This window comes from Danio rerio, chromosome 9, assembly GCF_049306965.1.
Source record: "Danio rerio strain Tuebingen ecotype United States chromosome 9, GRCz12tu, whole genome shotgun sequence".
In the NCBI taxonomy this organism is placed as follows: Eukaryota; Metazoa; Chordata; class Actinopteri; order Cypriniformes; family Danionidae; genus Danio; species Danio rerio.
This window is the reverse complement of record NC_133184.1, coordinates 41,625,556-41,632,500: the sequence shown is the minus strand read 5'-3', so window position 1 is coordinate 41,632,500 and position 6,945 is coordinate 41,625,556. Positions and strand designations below refer to the sequence as shown.

The 6,945-nt window shown below is 34.6% G+C and overlaps 1 protein-coding gene and 1 long non-coding RNA gene across 16 annotated transcripts in view; one reads left to right on the top strand and one right to left on the bottom strand.

Annotated features, from left to right (window-relative positions):
• The window catches only part of erbb4b (erb-b2 receptor tyrosine kinase 4b), a 656,299-nt gene that overhangs the window by 29,269 nt on the left and 620,085 nt on the right, over positions 1-6,945 (top strand). The window lies entirely within an intron of this gene.
• On the bottom strand, positions 3,206-6,321 carry LOC141376182 (uncharacterized). The gene is made up of 2 exons (XR_012385584.1): positions 3,508-6,321; positions 3,206-3,440 (listed from the first exon to the last, which is right to left on the bottom strand). It is a non-coding gene; the product is annotated as an uncharacterized lncRNA (long non-coding RNA).

Below are 6,945 nucleotides of genomic sequence, written 5' to 3'. Positions count from 1 at the left end.
TGAACCGAAATAGTCTGAATCTTTCAGTTGCTCCATTTCTCTCTGTGTGCTTTTTTTATTGAAATTCGTATGCGTGCACATAATGCATAATTCAAATAGCTACACAACACGTGTAATCGAAAGCGATGCTGTTATAATAATAGTTGCTTTATATAAAAATAAATGCACTTTTGATGCATTTTTTGATGCACTTGATTTTTAGCAAACCATACTCTCCTCTCACCCCCTCCGCACACATGCATTGATAATTTTCAAATCCTTCCAGAATGGGCAAGTTCGTCAATACGAAGCCTCAGCATTGATTGGTAGTATAAATGATGCCTTAGCCACCGATACTCCATCACACTCGCTTTGAATTGACCTCATTAAAAACATCCAAGCAAACTTTCAAACATAGCAAAAGTTTTACGCCTATTTGATGAGTTTGAAAAGCGATTCTCGTGACTTCGCATGCTGTTCGCGTTGCGCGTTTTCAATGCTTATAATCAGTAATTAGTGTATCTTATTGTTATATACTCACCTTTAACTAACAGGTAAAATTGAGCTATTTGAGTTAACTGGTTGAAAGCAGGTAAAGGGCTCGAACTAATGAGGGTTTACGGGTTGTTACTGATCTCTTCGTGACATTGGTAAAGGCAGAGGCTCCTGACGCACTCCTGCGCTGCGCTGCGCTGCACTGCCCGGAGGAGACACGATGCTGATCCAATTGTTATTTTAGATTAAATAAATTAAAAAGCCTGCAAGGGAGAGCTATTTTAATGGGTATACAGGTAAAGAACAACAACACTACTGTAGGATATTCTGCAGGATACACGTCGGTTAAACAAGCTTGTTTTCAAAATGATGCTATTGATTTATTGTTGGCTCGCAACAATAGGAGACCTACTTTTGAGTTCTTAAATAACCTTAAGATTGAGAACTGTTTTAAAAAAGTGCAATTTAAAGATTAACCACAAACTAAAGCAACCTTTTTAATAAATAATTAATTTAACAAACTCCCAAGTCAATGTTTTGTGTTTGTCTATCCAAAATGATTAGTTTGCTCATCTATATCTTTAATGCATGCATGATTTATATGGTCATCAATGCAGAAAGGTGGCATTTGTCATACTAAAGGTGCATTTTAAAGCATGTGAAGGACAAAAAAAGTAATAAAGATTGCATATTATATACACCTTTTTCATATGTTGGCTTAAACAAAATCCTTGTTGAAAATAAAGCATCATCTTTAAGCGTTGACATCTAAATGTAATAAATGAACATGTAACAAATAAAAGTTACAAAACACACTGCTTTATTACAGTTTAATAGATTAATAAATAAAATATTTAACATTAACATCTAACATTTGTTTTTATAAAATGCTAATTAATAATTGTTTTTGTAAAATTTTTGTAATTTTTCTTAGTTGTTATTGTGTAATATTTGTCTCTTCAGTTGTAGCCTAAATAATATGGTCAAATAAAAGTGAGTCTGAACACTGAGGGTTAATGATGATGATGATGTTGATGATGATTCTGGTGATTATGATGATGAGTGATCGGACCACTGAAGTGTGCTGTTGTGTTTAGTCAGATGTATTACTCATTATAGTGATCCATATCGGTTATCGCTTCAGTCTGTCTGAAGACGCTGGTGAATTTAAATCAGTCTGTTCCGTGACATTTAGGAGCCGTGCCAGTAGCAAGACTTGTGGGGAATAGTAGGAACACAAATATCAGTTTGTTAATCGGCTTAGTTTTGGATTAAGTCCTGTCAGCGAGACTGGCTGCTGATGAAAACGAATCATTCAGCAATTTAACTTCTATTTTTCCTCTATCAGATCTTCTTCGTGGATGGATCCCGTTATTATGGAGCTGTGGAACAAGCATGAGAAGTGATACAATGTATGCTTTTTGTCTGTATATATTTTTAAGATTACGTGGGAGGTGATTTAAATTGTTCCAAATTTAACTGATTTATTATAATAGAACAAAAATAAAGTATCAATCTGCCTTTTTAAGTACTGGTTGCTTTAAAAGTGAGAGTGTGTATATATAATTAATATTTACTTTTAAATTAAATTGAGTAAAGAAAGGAATGAATATATATATATATATATATATATATATATATATATATATATATATATATATATATATATATATATATATATATATATGTATGTTTATTTATTTATTTATTTATTTATATATTTATTTCAGTTCACCTCTTTCCATTCATATCTGGCCTCTGTTGCTTTTGATTGACAGCTCCCATTAGAGACCAAATGATCCCGTGAGAATCTTCTCTTCTTTTTGCATTTTACTTTCTAGTGAAATTTTATCATTAAAATTTGTCAAAGCATGTTTTAAGGTTTCTGTTTGGGGTACTTTTTAATTGCCACTGTTGCTTCATCCTCTATTTTCTTCATTTGGTTTTAATCCTTCATAACATATTACTTCATCCTTGCTTTATGATACAGTATCGCACAGATATGTTTGTAAGGCGTTGAATATTTATGTCCTCAAGTTCTCCAAGTTCACAGTTCTTCTAAATGTTTACACAGACTGGAAGCCCTATCAACAAAGAAGGGTAAAGTATCTGCTTTTATCATGGCAGTGGAAACGCAGCATCCCTCGCTCCCTTTTTATTTCGTCAAAGCTAGAGGCCACGGTGCTACAAACGCCTGCCCACACAGCAATAACCCATTGTCTCACAAAGCCCATTTATTCACTTTTTTTCCTCCATCTTGGTCCAAGAAAGGCAGGCTGACCTCTGAGCCCATGTGTCTCAATGGGAAGAAAAGCAGCCTTTGATTCTGTTAGGAGCGCCAACTCCTGCCAAGCGCAGGCGGGTTTGTGCGTATCGTGCTGCTCTCTGCTCCAGCTCTGAGTGTCTCTCTCTTTCCCACTGGAGCTGCACTGACTGACTGCTGCTGTTGCTGTACATGTGCTGCCTCATCTTTTTAGACTCTAATGGCAATTTGATGATTTGTTTGTGGATTTGATCACTGTAGTTCTGCTACTACTGGCTCATATCACGTTGCTTATTTATACTTCAGTCACTTCTTACTTTCTCTAAATCTTTTTTTTTTAGATTTCTACACTGATTTTAACTTCTGGGTTCCTTGACTGATTTTGCGAGACAGGATAATGATATATAGATGTTAATGTTGTCTTGATAGCTCTCTCAGAAATAAGCAGTTTGTCACGTTGACTTTCACTTGTTTTTTTTTTTGTTGAACAGAAAAAAGTCTTTGAGGTTTGAAGTGACATCAAGTAAATGATGGATTTTTAGTTTTGGGTGAATTGTGCTTTTGAAATATTCTGTTTATGAATAGTAAGGTTCTGTTTTTTATTCCAGATCTGCTGGAACTGAAATCTGCAGGCAGTCTTATTTTGCTTGTCTGTGTTAATGCATGCATGTATACTTTGTTTGTCTATCTATAAATGTATAATCTGAAATTAACCAGTTTCTTATTCATGTAATTACTAATTTAATGAAAATTCTAGAATTTTACAATACATCACTTTTTATGCACATTTTTTTTGTGCTTGTGTCCAATAACAAGACAAATACATTTCAAAAACATTTTTATATAAATAAAAAACTGCATTTTAGAAAACTTTAAACTGGGAGTCATTCAATTCACTTTGATGTCAATTTCCAAAACAAAAAACATTTTTATATCAATCCAAAAATGTTGATTTAAAAAAAAAGAAAAAAAAAAGAAAAAACACGTGCGTGTAATGGCCTAGATGCTAGACAACAGAGTTGAGGATCCAGATGCAGTTTTATTAAGAGAATCGTCTAGCAAGAAAGGGTCAAAACAGGAACAAACAGGTGTATGCAGAGTAATCCAAAGTGTGGTCTGTAGTGATGTAACGTTGTGCACTGATGCGTCGAAGCTTGTACAAAAAAAAATGATACATCTCGCAGTGAAGCAGTGTACCGGAGCTTGATTTGTTGTGCCATAATCACGTGATCAGTGACGTCTGAAGCTTAATTTTTGCCTATACTCGCACTACTGCTTTAAATTTGGATTTCAAAGGTTTAAACACCTTCGTGGGTCAGTAAAGTGTATATCAAGAGATTAGGTGTCGATTACATACATTTCTACTGTTTCAAAGCAATGCACCAGTAATTCAGCTAAAATACAAAAGTAATTCATAGTAAAAAGAATTTAGACCATGGTAAATTGTATTAGTGTATTATTTACAACTATTTTTAAGGAAGGCCATTGCATATCGTAGTATAGTGTGTAACTGAGGAAAGCTGACGAATGCAATGCAAATGCCTCACTGTCATAGCCTCCTCCTTAGAGCATTCACCTCCCATGCTGGAATTGCTGGTTCAATCCCCGCTCGAAATGAGTGGTTGGGTGTAGGACCGGTAGGAATACAATAAATGTAAATACTTTTGAATGCCTTGGATTTTGCTACAGTCATCTGCAGTGTAATGTAACATACTTTATATGTATACAACTACAGTAATTTGTTTATATTACTTTTGTTGTATTACTACATGATTGAGTTGGTCAGTTGTGAATGTTTGACGGTTTTACAACACTATGCTTTCCCACACTTTAACCAGCAGTGGTCCTCATTGAGCTCTTATTTAGAAAGCTTCGTGGAACAAATCTTTTTCCTATACAATTGAGTCGAACGATTCACTGGTTCAGAAAGCTTTATTTCACGATCACGTAAGGTTTATCGTCTGGCAAGCAAGAAACAAAACAGGAACAAACGGATGTATGCAGAGTAATCCAAAGCGTGGTCGGTAAACAGGCGAATGGTCGGTACAGGCGGCACACTACGTAAACACAGAATCAAAGCAAAGGTCAAACTCGGCAAGGCAAGGAAAACGCATCGTAATGTTCACAAAACAGTATAACCAGACTCTGCAACTGTGTGCACGTGCTGTCTTTATAGCCCACTTAATTATTCTTGAACAGCTTCACGTCTGTGTTTGCAATCAAAGGTGAACAGGTGTGAGACTTCAGATATGATGGGATTTGTAGTTCATTTGGTGGCATATTTGTAGTCCTCCAGTGATCTGCATGGGCTAGATTGCTGGTGATTGTGACAGTGAGATTTTTGAGATTTAATAAAAAACCACTAATGTCCTTCTGTCAGATGTGTATACAAACACAAACAATATCAAAAAATGGCACAGCAGAACAAATCAGTTTACTCATAAGTGTTCTCAACTAAACATTTGTTCTGGTTTTTCAATCTCAGCACCTACATTAAAAATGGCATGGCCTTTTAGTAGATACTAAGTAGATCTGTTACAATTAACAAGTTTGAAACACCTTTTTATAAAGCCTTAAATCTAACCCTGAATTGAGCGACAGGGAAAGAGATAAAGAAAATGAGGCACAGCGTGTTTATAATGTGTCCTTTCTTGTATTCATTCACATGCACGTGCCGTGTTTACAGTCTTCTATTGGTTTGACGCACCACTGAATTGTTATCAGTATTCATACATGCAGTGTTTGACCATGGGCAATAGGACATGGCAACTCATGTGTAATTCATAACGTAAAATTGTTTGCAGGCAAAATGTTCATTCTGACAAAAGCTCTTCCCATACGCCGAGTATCTGTGTGAATCAAATCAGACAGAAGCTGGCTATTTTCCTTTCTAGGTCAGTTACACGGTAAGTCAGAAGTTCAAATCATTTAACCTCCGACTGCACAGCTCTGCTGGCTGGGGATGTTTTCACTTTATCTAGACCAGCAGTGATTGCCAGATCGACCCCATGTAGCTGTTTTCTTGATTCTCATCTTCACAAGTTCAGCAGTGATGTATTGAAACAAGAGCAATCTCAGCCTGAGAAGAATCAAATTGTTTCGAGCTAAGAGAAAGCAGTTGAATGATTGCAGCATGACAACCTTATGTATTTCTCTAGGCATAAATGTCATTTTTGATTTCATCTGTGCTCATAATTGTCTCTTCTTAATACCTCAAACAGTTTTTAAATTTTCGACTAAGTTGGAGTGCAGGAATGTTTGGGGCTTGGTGCTGAACGCTTGTAGTATTATTTTGATGGCAAGATAAAATAATACTTTTTTCTCTTCTAACATAGAATACGGTGAGGCAATTACAGTGGTAGTAATTGGGATGGGTTTTTGGAGGATATAAAAGCAGAAATTAGCAGCTTAATTTTTGCACTTAGCAATTATTTTTCTCATGCAAAAATGAATTATTTGAGCTGTGTAGCATTTGAAATCATTTCCCAGTTAGTTTAGGGTTTATGCCATTGTGAAATTTAGGTGAGGCAAACTTTATTTAAAAAGCACAATTTTAGACAATTAGTGGATCTAAAGTGTTTTACAAAAAAAAAAAAAAAAAAAAAATTGTATATGTGTATATATATATATATATATATATATATATATATATATATATATAAATAAAACATAAAAGAAAATAATATACACTTTCAGAAATAAAGGTACAAAAGCTATCACTAGGGTGGTCCCTTTTCAAAAGGTACATTTTTGTTCCTTACTTAAATGGACAATAATACCTAAAATGTACAAATGTGTACCTCACAGTAATTTGCAAGTACAACAGTCAACTTTAAAGGTACAGAAGTGTCCCTAAAGGTACTAATGTCCACCTGTACAGGAAAAGGTACCACCCCAGTGACATATATTTTGTACATTTATTTCTGACAGTGGATGTATAACCTGAAATGCAGGTATAAAATAACATACAAGCTTTACTCAAAGGCTGGAGAGTAAACATACAGTAAGTCTTTAAATTAGATTTAATAGTGTTCAGTGATTGAGAAGTCACAGTCTCAATGATTGAGGAAACTCAAATTTTCTGGAATTTTCAGTCCTTTTAAAACCTGTTTTAACACAATTTAATCTGTTTTTAATCATTGTTATTCTTTGTTTTCAAATTGTGTATACTTGTATTTTGTGTTTCTTTTATTTATGTTTATGTAAAT